Here is a 17,116-nt window from a genome sequence, read left to right on the forward strand (position 1 = left end):
GGTGTCCGTGCTGCTCCAGAGGACTCCACCGCAGGAGAGCCCACAGAGCTAATCCTCAGCTGCAACTACCAAGGCAGTTTTTCCTGAAGTGCTTGGGGAACAGATTAGTTTTTGATACAAGTTTACCATGCTTAAATTGATGCTTTCATAGAAGCAGCTCCATCTCTGTAATCAATAGCTTTTCTCTTTGCTTTCCAGTTTTGATTTTAAGCTTTTCTAGCTGCAGTATTTTGATGAATTTAGAATACATCAGCATTAGGGATGTAATACATTTGGGTGATGTTGCAGAGAAGCCGTATGCAAACTGAGACAGGTCTGGGAAACCATAGGGTCATGGTGAAGTGCTAGGAACAAAGGGAAAAACTTAATGGGGAGGGACTACTTCTGACTGAGTTTAAACCTGATGGAATCAGCTGCTTTGAAAAGTCTCACATCATCGCGTGTTTCTTCTGATAAGAACATCAGGTAACCCTATGATGCTCCAACACTCATCTTGCTTATTGACTTCACAGTGGTAAATTCTTCATTAAAGCTGCTTTCTAGCTGTATCTCAGAAACTTAATGTTCATTTAAATGAATAGTGACCTGAAACCATTGCTACTGAGCAATTTGATGTGGGAAAGTCTGTACAAGTCATCAGACAGATTGCAATAACGTATCTGAGAGGTGAGAGATAAAACTCAACTACAGTTAACTTGGCAAATAGCATTCTCACAGGAACATATTGCTCCATAAACACTGCCATTCATAGAAACAGACCAGCTTTAGGCATGGTTTCTAAGATGGAGGGGAGTCTGGGGACCAGACAAACATCCCTTCTTGAAAACAAGAATTTAAATTGTTTGCTGAACTGAGATGGACCAATCAACCCAGGCCAGAGGAGTGTAATCCCCCAAGAAAACTGCCATGCATACAGCTGGTCTTCATGGCAAGAAGGAGAGCCTGAACTTGTGGCTCCCGCATGCCAACAAACTTTGGCAAGTAATTAGCTCAAGACCATTAGTTTCTTAATTGGTTAGCTATTCTTTCCTTCTTATATCTGCAAATGAGAGGCTAAATTTTCCTGTGATAGGAAACTCAGCTATAATGTTACATCCTAAGGAGAGTAGTTTCAAAGTGTTTGTTTTTCTCTTGAGACCTGATGAGGCAGAATCTAACTGTTTTAATCTCTATGAGTTCAAGAACTCAATGACCTTTATATATATATGTATATGAAAGTAAGACCATTCTCCAGCCAGGTGGTCCCACACCCTTTCATCTCTATATAACTTTTCATTGGAACTACATTTCACTGCTCTAGTTCCAGCACCTCTAGGTGAGCCTCTCATTTCAATCAAGGTAATTTCTAGATAGTGATAATTTTTATCCCCCTACTTTTACATTGATTTATAGAAATTGTGATGAAAGATTAGGGAAAAAATCTGTTAGTGTTAAATTACTTCCTTTTTTTTATAGCAAGCTGGTTACATTAAGCTAAAAAAGATACTAAACTGCCACACTAACATCGAACAGCAAGCTGAATCAGATCTTATTTTTGAAAAAAGAAATCAGCAAAAAAGAATTTATATTCCCTTAAATGTTGCATATGTGCAAATGTTCTTAGTGTTCAGTGAGCAGGCACTTCAGTAAACCTACAGCACGCTATAAAACCTCAGCAACATCTGAATGGGAATAGGACAGAAAAAGGAGTTATGGGTGCAAAATATGCTTGGACAGAAACCACCATTTCCCTGTACAATTACATAGTTTATTACAGCTGATTTTTCATGCAATTAGTAAATTAGATCAGGATGTTCTAAGTTTCTTTTTTCAGCAATCTGCAAAATATTAAAAGCAATAAAATAACAAATCCAGACATTTATACTGAAGTGCCTATGGGGCAAGTTGCCATATTTCAGGCTTACTAAGGACTTTATTGCCAAATCCCAAATTATAGGACTCTGACATAAAATGAATCCTTTTAGTGCAGCTGTGTTTATTTTAGTAAAGAGTATGCCTACGTTTGTGCTTTAGTTCGGATGATGAACATGCTTTTGAAGGCAGATTGTGCAGTTGCTGCCACTTAGCATGCTTTGATTCATAGGATGGAAAAGCCTCAGAGGATACTTTTACAATTAACCAGATTCTTTTCAAATTAAATCAAACTGGACGATGAGGCTGAGGAACACATTTACTGTCCTCCAGCTGCTATGACCATTTTGTCCTTTGGACCAGAACAGAGCTAGTTTCAAGTAAAACTCACCTGAAATGGGGAAAAAATTGTCCTCAATGAGTCCTCAGCATCAGCTGGATCTTTCCTATGGCACTGAACCTCTTGCTTGTTTAGGTACAGCTTCCAGAGACTGAAAATTCCTTTTCATTCTTCACAAGGAAAAAAAATCCTAGCCCCAGTGTACTGTGGGTTTCCCAGGCAGGTTCTTTTGAGACTCCAATGTACAAGTGAGACCATAAATTGTCTAACTACTAAATGTAATCTTTCCCAAATAGCAATTAACCTAATGTTATCCTACAAAAACACCAATGACATTTCCAGCCGGGCTGGTGTATGTCATCAGAAGAGCACTGCTTATGTCACATCATATTCACTGACTCACATGAAAACCCCTAGAAACAAATATCTCCCTTTTGTCTTTATTTTAGACTGTAAGGCCACTGGCTTAGGGACCACAGCATTGTGAGATGAGGGTGGAAATCCTCATTCTGTTCATGGCTTGTACTTGCTGCTGTTTATCAATTCAGCAACATCACACCCATGCTCTTCAGCATCACATGCTCTTCAACATCACGTCCATTTTGCTCTTCACAAAAGCTAAGCATATTGGTCTACACATTTGGCAGTTAGGGATTTCCATCTTTAGTTAAGTTATGCACTCTTACTGAAGTGCCTCACAGGACGGTGAGTCTCAGTAATATACAAAACCTCTTACTACAGTTAATGGCATTACTTCAATGTAAAGTATCTTGCCTTGTTAAAATATTTTAAATTTAAATTTGAAAGCAGACCATAAAAGTTGTACAGGATATTTTAAGTCAAGCATAAGCTCTGCTGCTATGGCCTTAGACTTATCTATATCATTTGGTGATTTTATTTGTTTTGCTTGATAATAAATAACAGGAGGTACAGTTAGTTTCCATGCAGCCAGATAATGATTAGTGCTCCCAAGGACAGAGTTCAAGTGAATATCACCCCTTAACCCTGTATCCCCTCAGGAAAGTTTAGTTGTTAACATAGTCTCAAACAAGTGCAAAGTAGTACATAGCACATACAAATTGCATAGTTATGTAATTATGCAAATGACACTTGCATGAAATATGTCATCCATAAGAGAAAAAAATACCACTAAGCCTTGTGGGTTTCCTGCTTTTAGAGGAACTAAATTTGCATGCCTAATCTAAACACCAAGGCAGCCATTATCTGATTCTGTTTATGATCTAAGCAGGGAAGAAATGCACCTGTCTCTGCTGAGGAAAAACATAATTTTCATAGTGGGTGGAAGCCAGTGATATGCTGGGAGGGATTAGGAAACACATGAGCTGGATGGCAAAGTCTTTAATTCTGAATGGAAACAGAAGGAGACCTTGGCACATCAGGGTCAGGAGTTTTCTCCAGCCAGGACTTTGAGGACATGCTGTATAGACCATATTCAAATCCTTACCCACACATAGTAGATCCACTTTTATACCTTGCCAACAGACATATTTCAAAGGCTTTTCTGGATTTGATACAAGGATAGAACCAGTCTTGATTTTCCTGAGTTCCCATTGGCTACATCTTTATAAGGCTGTGACCTGATACTCAATTTTGACATTGCAAATGTACAGTTCACTTTGGTTTTATATGTATGTGCATATCAAGCTTTAAGAGGATGACATTGGAGTGCTCTAGCAAAGCCCACCACACCAATACAATCCTCAATGATATCTGTAAAGCAGCAGGGTGCATTCCACTTTAATGCCAGGGCCAGCCTGGGAGCTGGTAATGCAAGAACCTCTGTGTAAGAAGTGTCTTTCACCAGGCAGCAGCACAGGACTGACCCCAGAAAGTTTTAGGGAAGTGAGAAGAAAATGCTAAAATGGAATGCCTGAACACGGGAGGTCCTCCCAGGAGTTCTTAAGAATAACAAAGCTGAGGCAGGACTTCTGCCTGCCTGTCATTTAACTTAAATCACGGCTATTCCCTGACAACACAAGATCAATTTGCAATGCTTTGGAGATTCAGTGTGTGTTTGCTTTGCTTGCTTTCTCTTTATTTGGAGAATATAAATGAGGATAGGAAAAAGACAAAATTTTCAGAGGAAATCTTGTTCCCAAGGCAGAGACCAAGCAATTGGAATAAAAAAGCCTCTTTTTTTGAAAAGGGATAGGGTGGTATTAGAGCCATGAACAAAGCAGCACTATGTAAACTGAATTTAACAGAGCCTGATGGGCCAGTCAGGTGTATAAACATGTAGACATCAGAAATCTGCTTACACAGAAGTGATGGCATTGAAAAACTTTTCAGAGAATGCATTACTGCTGAAAGGCAGGTACAGAGTTTAATCCAGACTGGGAAAACTGCCTGCACTTTTGATTTTCTAATGAAGGAACCAGCTGGTGGCAAAGCAGGATTATTTCAAGCCTAGACACGTAGATGCAGGGAGCAGAAGTTGCTTATGAGAGGTAGGTGAAATTGCTGAAGAACATTAGGACTGGTTGGAAGTTAAAGCTGAAATAAGTAGCTGTGGGGCAAATGAATGATCATATCCCATGAGAAGAATTGGTCATACTCACCTTACAGAGCAGACTCATATGCTGAGGAATGATTTAGCTTTTTTTGAAAGTGCAGAATTTTCACACAGTAACAGAAGATCCCAAGATGTACATTATCTACAGCAAGAGTGGAAAGCTTAGACCACTTTATCACTGTACTACAAGAGAACTTGATATATTCTGTGTAGAGAGACCTCATGATGAATACTTAACATCTTTTGAAAGATGCAGTGTCAAAACCACTAGAACTTCTAGGAAAAAAATAAAAGAGAGGTTCATGGAAATATCTGTTAAACTTCCTAGTTCTGCTAAGTGGATAAAGTGTAAGGAGACCCTTACTTATACAGAGAAACCATTACAGGTACAAAGCCAGCTTTCAGTAGTAGGGGGGGAAAGTACATCTCAATGAAGGACCAGAAAAAAGGCAAGAGAAAATTATTTAGGACTCATCCACAGAGCACAAGAAGAAACTAAATTATGAAGACCTGTGCAGCTAAAATCCAAAACTCAACACCTTTTGCTATTTTGAAGCTGAAACTAGAAAAACAGGTGACTGCAAATCCTGTCAATCTTTGTAGTGGTTTTGTGAGGTGGGCAGATGGGCCCATTATAAAATCATCTGCTTGTACACAGCATTTCACTACAGCTCAGTTATGACCAGTGCATCTATTCCCGTGTTTCAATTCCCACTTACTTCCTTTGTAGCGAATGGAGCACAAATGCAGAGACACAGCAATTAAATTGTCATTCACAAAGGCTGGAACTGAAGCACATCTTTCCACCAGGGGCATCTATGCCTGCACTCACATCATTACTAGATCCTTCACTGTTTCCTTTTCAGTGGTTTTACAGTTGCCTAATAATTAGATATTCAGTTAACTGTTAAAAGAAAAACTCCTGGAAACATGACGTGAAAAAGAAAAACTAAATGAGAAAGTGGTACATCTGTCTGAGGAAATGCAGAGAAAGCCAAACTCCATCTGTCTGCAGTCATCTGCCTGGACATTGGATGTAGATTGTCTGAAAGCCACACACTTGCAGAGTAGGTAGAGCTGCACATGAATTTGCACACCAGAGCTGAGCACATTAGTTTGCCACCAAGAAAATGTGCTGTTCCAGCCTTTTGGCCGGCCCTGCCTCATGTCCCACTAGCCCTGGCCATAGAGACTTGCCTAGATGAAATTTATTCCTGAAATCTATCCCAGCAAACCACCAAAAAATATTATCTTAGTTTCTTAAGCTATAATTAGATGTTTCATTCCCCTTGCACTGACATTCCACTCTTGAGCAAATTTTGCCTTTGTTGCTAGATAGGAATGGTCTTTTCTATATGTAACAGATTTCCATTAATCATTTTTACTGCTGTCCTTTCAAAATCACAGCCCCCAGCATATCTCCAATTAACACCTGGTGACCGTTGTTTTAAAATCTCTTTCTGCATGCAAGAATTGACTGGCCAAAGAGGACAAAGATACTGGCACTGCCACACAAATAAAGGTGGCAGGTCAGGTCCAGAGTGAATAACAACAGCATCCTTCTGGCAGGGTAGGGAAGGGAAGGACAGGGAACACAAGCACAGTGAAATTGAGGGGCAGAAAGGGAATAACTGATAAGAACACATGGAGAAAGGACAGATGATCCTGAGGTTCATAAACCCTTCTGTATTTCTCGAGGCTTAGCAGCATTCAGGCAGAAGCAGGAGCTAATTTTATTTTAAAAGGTGCTATCTTGGCATTACAGAAATAGATTGGTCTCTGACTGGCATTACATTAATCAGCCTTACTATCATTGCTATAACAAAACTCATCTCTGTAGCTATACAGGGTATGGCTATAGATATGCAGAATTTGGCTCCAGCAGAGCATGGTCAGGGAGTACTGCAGCATCTGATTTTCTAACAGCAGTAGAGCCATGCCTGTATTTATCCATCTTGCTGAGCTCTGTGCCCTTCTCCTCAGAAAAGCTTTTTTTGCCATATCGCAGGATGATAGATCTATTGAAAGACCTGCTTCTTGGTGACAGTGCTGCACAAAATGCCAGATGCAGTACAAGAGATGATATCAAGGAGTTGCTTAGTCATCTTGGCTTGCTCGAAGTCTGTAAAGTAACAATGATGAAGCTAATTAATTGGAGGCAATTAGTACAGGTATCTGAACAAGGAAGAAAATTTCACAAAATGAAACAGATCAACTTTGGATGTGGTATCTTTTTCTACCTTGTCATGATAATTTATATTGAGTTACACATTTGACATCATAGGAAGAATTCAGGTTGATGTGAAGATATTTACATGTAGGTATTCACAGACAAATGCCTAAACTCTGTTTTTAGTTAGCAAATGCGAAGGAGCTACTTAGGAAGAGCTCATTTGGACACCTGCTGGGTGTATAGACAATCCATGCTGTTTGGGCGCTGTGGAGATCCCTGGACCACCCCTAGCACATGCTCCAGGGACTTCCCCTGGAAACCCTCTGGTAATGGCCAGTCTTGGCCAGACATCTGGGGGACCAAGGGGCACCTCAGAGGGCCCTCAGAACTGTGGGCAGCTAAGAACTGTTCATAATGGCCTTGCTGAAGTTATTTTGACTGTCTTGTGTTCAAGAAAAGGCTGAATGTGGCACTCAGTGCCACAGTTGAGCTTGGTCAAGGGTTGAACTCAGTGATACTAGAGGCTTTTTCAACCTAATTGATTCTGTGATCTAAAATAATATCCTGTATCTGTTTCTATGAATACATAGCAAGGCTTTATGCTTAAATGTGTATACAAATAATGCTCTTGAAAGTAGATGATCTCTGACAGCTGAAGTTCCAGCTATGCAAATGAGGTCATTTCCTGTATCTTTAAATCCATGAACTTTTCCTTTGCTTAAAAAAAAAAAAAAAACAAACAAACAAACAAAAAAAAACAAAAAAAAAAAAAAAAAAAAAAAAAAAAAAAAAAAACACCAAACTAAACCAAACTAAAACAGCAAACAAAACCCCAAATAAATCTGTATCTGCACAAAATTTATTAGTATTTCTGAGTTTTATAAATGACCTCTCCACATGTGTCTCCATTAAGTTTTTAGTTCAGATCAGGAATGCATTTCCAAAGCCACATCTCTGTTTTTCCCAATTACCACACCTTGCTTTTTCTCTTGATCTACACTCTCATTGTATGTTTCAGGACCACTAGACTGAGATTATAGACATAGTGGGGGATTAAAAATTCAGAAACTGGAGAAACATTTAACTATTGTTTTTTGAAGGCTGTGGTGTAACAAGGAACTAAGAAAGTAGAAAGCAGGGAGACCTTCCAAAGTAGAAGACTTTTCAGAACAAAATACAAGATTACCTAATGGTTACTGTAAAGGGGATCACTAGCAAGCACAGTAGGGAATCAAGTAAACATCCAGATTAATATGTTGTATGGAATATTAATGAATTAGTAAATAATGCATAGCACCTTAGGTTTTTTTTTTGGCAGAACTGTGAACTACATCGTCAACAGAACAGGATACAAATACAAAACATTGATTATAATGAGGCATTTGAAACATTTTGAAATATTCTTACTTTCATTGGTTTGGAATTGGTTTGGACATACTCAGGGTACCATATTTTATCTATCTGTAATATCACACTGAGATACCTGACATGGTATTTCCACTATTTTCACATTTTGGAAAATGAAGGGAGCGTAGGTTGATTTTACAAAGAATAACAATATTTTTCCTTGAGGATGGGACAGCAATCTCTTATTTTATAAACTGACCTAAGAGATTTCCAGTATTTATAGTCTCACGTTCAAGGCTGCAGAACCCACTTTTTAAGCATCACTGGAGGTCAGCAAGTGCTGGAAAGAATTGTTAGTTAATTTGAGTTCCAAATGAGGAGCATAGCAGGGAAACACATTGAGAAACCACATAGCCTGTCTTCTTGATTAAGGTTCTGGAGAGGGACTTGGGAAATTCAAAAAGAGCAGCATATAGAGCCAAAATCTACTCTTTGTAATGTGGGCATCATTACGTGACTTGATGTCACAAAATCCAGACAATAATCAATTTCTCAGTTCATGGGAGGAGCCCACAGAGGAGAAACACAAATACCTAAGGCAATGCACTAAGGAGCCGCATGATACCGTCTCGAAACACAGAAGGTGATCCAAACTGGCAAAATGCAGAAGAGAAAATCTGATGAATCATACACTGCAGGACAGATACTCTATGGGAGAAAGGGAACAGAAAGGTAGCAAGGCTGAAAAAGATCTGAGTAGTATACACAGGAAGGGTCAGAACCAGGATTGCAGTATTCAGTAACAACAGCAAAAAAAGCCCAAACTAAAAGCCAGTGCAATTTGCAGTTCTTTTATATTAGGTGCTCCACTGTGTGCAGTCTGCAATACAGAGTTTTACAGAGTTTTACCATGGGGGTAAAACTTACAGACTCTGCATTCTGAGTTACAGAGTTTTACCATGGGGGGGATCCCTTTGGGTTTACGAAGTCCACCTGGGAGATGGCAGGGGTTGGGTGGCCCCTCCTGATGGTGTATTCTTGAAAGCACAGCACAAATACTGCCACCTGGCTACCTTCATGCCAGGATGAATTGGAAGGGATCCAGACAAAAGCAAGACAAATGACAAAGAGCTGGAGGGAATGACTTCAAAGGAAAGATTAAATTAGTTAAAATATGCATAGCATGGCTAAGGAACCACTGTGGGTCAGGAGACAGGGAATGCAGTAACTATGAGCCATTCTTAGGCAGACGAAAGGTATAAATGAAAAGGTCATTGACATTCATTAACAGTAAATAGGCAGGAGGAAGAATTTGTCATCTTATTAGTATCATTCTCCTTCAATTTTTGCTCAATACATGGTATCTTTACCATACCACTATGGAATGCCAGAAGCAGGAAAGACACAGGCACTGAAAAAACCCCCGTCTTTCTTACTAGTGCACTTTGGATTCCATTTTATAGTTCATTTAATTGCCTCCTTTCTTAGTGCTCTAGGCCAGGCTCATCATTACACAGGACCAAGGAACCAGCTCTCTCTGAAACCAAGATTATAACAATAAGGAACGTTCAAAATAATTTATGAACATTTCCAGTACTGCTACAAGATTATTCCTTTTTCTATGCCTTGTTATTTCAGGACCAAACAGTCTTGGAATACCTTGGGTTCATATAATTTCAATGAAATAATAAATATATAATGATTTTTCATGAGAATTCCTCCTCCCATCTGTTTTTTGTTGTCATTGTTTTTGATTTTGTTTGGTGGTTTTTTCTGTTCTGTTTGTGGGGCACAGGCAGAGACATCTGAAAACAGATTCTCCCAAGTCCCACCTCTCAGAAGGGGAGTCCTTGTCCTGGCATCAGTACCCTGTTTAGGCAGATTGTAGCCACTTAGTGGGGGCAGACACTCCAACTGCGCTTTCTACCTACAGAATATGTGCCTAGGACAATTCTTTCCATGTTATGCTCCCCTATGCCCAAATGCTAATTTTTCAACGGACACCTTTTTATTCTTTTCCTTACATTAGTTTCTTCTTTGATTACTAATGATGGTAAGCTTTTCCCAGTAAGGATTTTTTTTCCCTAGCAAATCTTTTGAGGGTGTCACTCCCACTATATCTTTTTTTCCTTTTCACCCTTTACTCACTGGTGTAATTTATACAGTTCCTTTTGTGTTATTTTTTAACATATCAAGGTGAGAACCTCGACTGCCCATAACCTCAGAGTTAAACCAGAATGTTTAACTCTGAGGAAGATTTTCTTGGATCATGGAAGACTGATATTCTTCTAGGCAATAAAATTACCCCCAGTGATATCAAAGAGAAAGATGCTCTGTTTACTAACAAGCCTTTTAAAAGTATGAGTTAGGAGCATCTCATCCTTTATGTTCAGCAGTCATTTGACCAAGAACGGGAAGAAGTGAGAGAAACATCACTGAATCTCAGAAGTTAGAGCTGTGCAAAGCTCACACACCGGGAGTTGCTTTGTCTGCTCTATGCTCTACTCTTTACATTATGGAAGAGCTCCCTACACTACCATTTGCTTTCTTTTTCAGGTCATAAGCTCATTTCCATTCATAATGCAAAAAATAAGTAACACAAACCAGGGCATGGAAAACTACATTTTAAACCAAAATAAGCCTGTGGAACTTATGACAAGTTGAAAATGTTTGAACATCTTTCACTAGTGTTAGCAGTTTGAGAAGTATAAGAAAATTCATGGGAATCTATGGATTTTGATGAATTTCCCCATATAAAATTAGTTTTGAGTAAGCTGTTTATGGAAGTGAAATGACATTTTGGCAAAGAACCTCTGTATGATACATATTTATACTTCTGTGCAATATCATGCATTATATACATTATAACCAAAATTGTATTTCACACTGCAATATTTTATACTGCCAAAAATGAGAATTTCTGGGGATTTTATTTTATTTAAAAGTGAAAATAGATGGAATTCAGTTTTTTTCAGGATCTGGTAATACCTTTTTTTTTTTTCCCCTTGTTGTTTTCCTGGTGAGCAAGCAATCAAATTTTAAAAGGATAATCTTTTCCCAACCTTTGGCTATAGTTAACAATGTTACTTAGAGACAGCACTTTGCAAAGTTACAGTATAATTGATGCAGCATGAAGTGAACCAAGAGGGTAAAGTTGATAGGCAGATATTAACATAATCCGCTCTTCACATTCCAGAGAAGTTCACATTCTTTCCCAGCATGTAATTTCCTTATTAAAAAACACTTCTACCTTTACAGTACTGTCCTTTCTTGGATGCACAAATGACAGCTTTTACATCCTGAAAGACGCTCTCTAGTCTTTTCTGCTGTCATAGCCTGGACATTAGGATGAGAAAAATGCCTAAGTTTGGGGTTTTATTTTGTACAAGGACCAGTCAGCTAACAGCAGCCTCTTCCTGCATGTTTCTACATACAGAGCCAAAGGCAAGAATAAACCTTTTAGTTTCCAGATAACATGCAAACATGCTCAAATGAGTTCTGCATTAGATTACTGACTCTCATTTATGTTACTGCCTGAAAACATATGAGAGTGGAGGCTCAGAGGAGATGCTTTTCTTTTTTTACATTTACTTAATTGTTTGAATAAGCAGACATAAAAGGGAAAGGTCAAATGAGTTTGCACTCTGAAGGGATGAATGCACTGCTAGCTTTCCAGTGGGGCACATTTTTCGCTTTCTACTGCAGGCACACTTGTGAAATTACAAAATTCCTGAATAGAGTCAAAGGTTTAGAAACCACTTTGTTTGGGCTCATGTTTAAGCTTTCAGGTGCCTGCTATTAGCCCAGCCATTTTCCAAATCTGACCATGCACTTGTGAGAATGAACAGTCTTGAAATACCTAATTTTTCCATGCTCCACACAGAACAAGCAGTCACATCTGTGATATCTCACTCTCAAAAACAACATGGCAAGTTTCTTCTGCTGCTTCAAGTAGTCTCTTCGTTCAGCATGGGCACTTGTGTGTGAAGAGGAAGGGACAGAGGGATGGGAAAAAGGAGTAAAGAAGTCAGGTGTGGTGGGGTTCCTCCCTCAGCATCTCTGCTGGATTCCTACCTGGAGATTACACAGAAAGCTCAGCAGCACTTCCCCATATCTCCAGTTGTACTCACATGGCACATAGGTCCTGCAATTGGATGTGGTTATTTGCCAGCTATACACATCAGAGGAGACCCTATAGGATCTCCTTCCTGACAGCTGTTTTTCAGAAATAGAGCCAGTGCTCATAACAGAAACAGGCAGATGCAGCGGCTGCTCAGCACATCGGAAATGAGGCCACTTGCATTTAAGAGCTTATAAATGGATTTGGTTTTCTAATTTCAGGACCTACACTTGGAGAAAAAAACTCTAATTCATCGCATGGTTTTCATTTTTTAACCTCTCTGTAGATGTGAAGATCTTTAATTTTCCATTCCGTGCATACACATTATAATCTCTCTAAGTATAAATCAGTCAAATGGTCTTCCTGTATATAAATTTAGTATTCCCTGATCAATGTATCTTTCATATGCATGAAAGAACTACCCCACATGCTACTGCAGACTCCTACATTTCCCTGTTCTTTTATTCAGCTGTATTGGATTTTCTTTATTTTTTGAGCAGTCATACTCCTTTGACAGTACATAGCTGTCGTGGTTCTGTCTCACAGGTTTCTATACATCAGAGACCAGCTTTAAAACTATTTTGACAGGTTAAAAGCTGGGATTTTTTCCAGGGACAGGATGGAGAAAAGCAGGAATGAGAGAAGTGAAAAAGAGTATTCCTTGACACCCCCTAATCTCCTCAGTGCAGATGGCACTGTCATTTTCAAGTAGCTTCTGTGCACAACAGTCATTGCGAAAAAGTGAAAGTTGGAATGCTGAAAATAGTCTTTTTGGGAGATACAGACATATCTGTATGTGCATCTATCCAATATGCCCAGCTGTGAATGCGTGAGCAGACAAATGAGCAAAGCTTACCTTCCCTCTTCCTCCCCTTGTCCATTCACCAAAATTAATTGTTTCCCAAGATGCTGCAGGCCACATTGTTAATTATTGTCTCTCTCTTCTGCACCTGAGGCATCACACTGGTTTAGAAAACAGCCTGCAAACAGATGGAGAGCTGCTGGAGATGAATCTGAAGGTATGTGAAAGGAAAAAAAAAAAAAAGGATACAAACTTTATGATACTGCAGGCTCAGATGTTCTATTAATTTTCAATAATATTCTGGAAAGTAAGGAGGTCTCTACATGTTTTTAGGCTTAATTTGTTTTCAAAAAAGGAGTTACAAGAGTCAATTACTTTTATGATTTCATCACAATCACTTACGCTTAAAGAATTTTTATGGGAAAATATTCCAATCACCCTTGGACCAGCCTTGCTGTTTCTTAGACAACCCTTCCCCCAGCAGGCAGCTCTAGGTGCACTGTGCCTGACACGACCAAGGCTGGCTGTCTTGCAGACCAGACAGAAATGCCAACTTGGACTGGATGCTGCATGCAGCCTCTTGCCTGTTGCCTTAATGCCACTGGCTCATCCCCAGCACCTACCCTTACAACCTGATTCTGCCACCGTGTTGTCGCAGAGAGTCAGAGCAGCCTGGGGCAAAGCTGTCCCTTACATGCCCAGCCTGCCTACAGCCCCACTTGCATGAGGCAATGTCCTAAAGCAATCCCAGCAAAAATGCTCCACTCTGATCCAGCCAGGCAATTAACAAAAAGCCACTGCAGTTGTTGTCATCAGCTGGTTTTTCATCTTCCCAAGCTGAGGATCAAATGTGGTACAAGCATAAAAAGGAGGCAGGGACATGTCTGATGGTGCTCAAAGCTGTCCTTGTCCTACTGAGGAGGGCTCTGCAAAGGCACACAAAGCACAGGCATCCAGACCTACCTGATGTGCACCATGCCAGCTTCAAAAACAGGTAAAAGGGTTTCCCTTTCATAAGTACCTCAATGTGATAATTTTCTGTGTAAAAGTACCCAAGAGGCATATCCAAAAACCATAAGCTTTTCTAATAGAGCCATCCTACCCTCTTCAAAGGGAAAATTATTGCTGCACATAAGGAACAGTTGCAAATTCTAAATGGGGAAAAAAGTCTTTTAGACTTGGCTGGAAGTTCAGCTCAGCACATTAGCCAAATTACTTCAGAAAGGCAGTGGAAAAGGTATTAATAGATTTATCAAATGACTATCCAAAGGAATCCAGATATTTTAGCCAAGAAGCAAGAAAGCACGAGTTAATTATACCGTGACCACACCTCTGATTCATAGAGGAGTGACAAGTTATATCTAAAGGTTATATCTAAAATGCAATGGCCACCCTTCCTTTTCCAGTGCTGGCATTGTGCATATTTTGTGGAGCAGAGTCTAATTGGTACAGATTGGTACACAATTTGTTGTGTTTGATACACAGTGTGTCAGGCTGTTATATGAATGCGTAAAGGAACTTTGGAACTTAAGTATGGTGTAATTTCCTCCAGTACCCAGATTCTGTATATAAGTATTTTACAATCCAGCAGAGATTCTCAACTGCCATCACTTCATTAAACTCTTGGTATAGAAACAACTAAATGCATAATGCATTGTATATGCTCCCATACATTTAGCTTAGATAACTAAATCCACTGTCTCTCACTCTTTCAAAAAGCTCATCAAATATAATAATTATGTCACAAGGATCAGTCTGTATCATCATCACCTGCACAGGTTAATAAACAATATATTGTTGCATGACCTTGGGATTCCTAGTCAAGGATTCTTAATCTGCCTTTTCTCCTGTTCTGCAGATGGTGCAAAATGTGAACATTTAAAGCCAGTAAGGCTGAATATGTCTCTATCTCCCTCCCTCTTTGCAAAAGCAGTCTCAAGGCCTCAGGCACTCCATCTGCCCCATGGGTAGGAGGTGGAGGTAAGGGTGATTCCGGCTGAACCATCTTCCCCCTCAGTGCTACACAGGATGAGATGGGTAACTGGCCAGCCAGAGCACTGCAGACTTCCCAAAAGCAGTGCTGCAAATAATACTAGCATTTGATCTGGAAAGGACAATCTATTCCAACACTATTTTAGAGTCCTTTCTTTCTTCACTGAACACTTTGTTTTTATTTTGGACAACAGTTCTTTGGTAAAATGCAATTGCCATTAATGAATTGCTTTTCTCAGCTGTCACTGTCATTGTAGCAAAAATTCAGGCTGATTAATTTGACTTGTAGCAGACGTATAAGACGAAGACTTTAGCTCTTCTCCATTCTAACAGGAGTGTTTGCTCTGGTAGGATCAGTTCACTGATGGGTTGGAGATGGATATGCAAAAAAGAAAGATGCCAGTATTTGGATACCTATCAGACACTAAGGTTTGTAGGCTGGGCTGAGAGCAGACTTGTCCAATGGTGGTGATTTATCACAGACTGTTCCTAGGCTGTCATAGGCCCAAAGATGATTCTTCCATTTCTGCATTTTATGAGGCAAAATGAGAAAAGATCTATGAAATCAATTCACACTCTTAAAATGGTGCTTTAGTCAGGGGTCAAACAATTAGCCACATCTGCAAAGCGGTACATTTGCTTATTGCTAAATTCTCACCTCCAAGAACCTGGGCTAAATTTTAGTTTAAACACCTTGTTACATGGAAAAAATGTTGCAATTGCACACCTAAATGCCAGGTATTGGAATGAACATGTGAGTAAAGAAAGGGTTTTTTTCTGGAAAAAGAAAAATGTTATGGCTGAAGGTTCTGATCTGTTCTGTATCATTTGTATCCCCTCTTGCTGTTCCAAGATATTTCTATCCTTCAAAGCAACAAGATATTTCTGGTGAGAACTATATCTCAGCCAGACTTTATCTGTTAACGTTTAACTCACACTTGGTACAAAAACCTTTTATATCCCCACAAAATAAGATTTTGCCTCTAGCATCAATTATCATTCTTTTGAAGAAGCTAACAGGTCTGTATTGTCCCTCTCTCCTTTTTCATGTATCTTGAAAGATATTTGCCTTTCTTTCACCTCATGGAACCTCACCATTCTCCTCACTTCTGAAAGATATTTGCTAACAAGTCTTTCAGACATCATCATCCCACTTTTAAAAATTCAGCAATGACACCCATACATGCAACCTGATTTTAAATTGTCTTACTTAGCCAGTTCCTGACCCTTTATGCTGCTAAGTAAGGTTACAATTTACCCACAGACTACTTCAGTATGCATGTAAGGCCTGGTGTAGTTACATAAGTGAAATGTGGTAAGCATTCTTCTAGTTCTGATAACTGACAATAGTAAGGCTTCAGCTAAAGTATTTACAAAATACTGGTATTTACAAAATCTCTACAATAGACATAACAGATTTTGTTGTATGTCTCAAAAGGATCATATAGGACACCCTTCTGCACAAGCCTGCCAATGACTGCAGTGACCTTGCTGAGCTCACCCGAGATCGATCAGCCCAAAAGCAGAATGGAAAACAAACAAACAAACAAACAAACACGTTCTCTGTCATAGCAATTAGCAAAGCAATCTTTTGGGTGATGATGTCAGCACAGGCTAGCATCTGTTCCTAGGAGGGGCAAAACCAATGTGAATGGCAGACAGGAGTGAATATTTCAACAGAGAGGGAAGACTTGCTCCAAACTTCAAACAGGAGACATTGGTAAAAGGAAAGGAGAAAGGAAGAGCATGAGAAAAGCCTATGAGGGATGAAAGAAAGCTAACTCAAAGGAAAAGGAAAGCAAGCAGGGAGGATAAAGGGAGATCCATGAAGTACTGCCAGGGGACCATGTCAAAAGCCAAAACCAGTGCAGCATTACAATGGCACTTCAGCAGAGGAGAGAAATCCAACCCAATGGTAGCCAGGAAAGGACCCAGAGGTACATAAAGCCTTCATTTAA

General features: G+C 39.5%; 1 long non-coding RNA gene across 1 annotated transcript; it reads right to left on the minus strand.

Moving 5' to 3' along the window:
• Positions 1–6,387: 6,387 nt before the first annotated feature.
• LOC136286098 (uncharacterized) lies at positions 6,388–13,893 on the minus strand. The gene is made up of 3 exons (XR_010719754.1): positions 13,790–13,893; positions 13,221–13,344; positions 6,388–6,846 (listed from the first exon to the last, which is right to left on the minus strand). It is a non-coding gene; the product is annotated as an uncharacterized lncRNA (long non-coding RNA).
• Positions 13,894–17,116: the final 3,223 nt, after the last annotated feature.

This window comes from Chamaea fasciata, unplaced genomic scaffold (genome assembly GCF_029207755.1).
Source record: "Chamaea fasciata isolate MVZ Bird 193981 ecotype frontalis unplaced genomic scaffold, bChaFas1.0.hap1 SCAF_2, whole genome shotgun sequence".
Taxonomy (NCBI): Eukaryota; Metazoa; Chordata; class Aves; order Passeriformes; family Sylviidae; genus Chamaea; species Chamaea fasciata.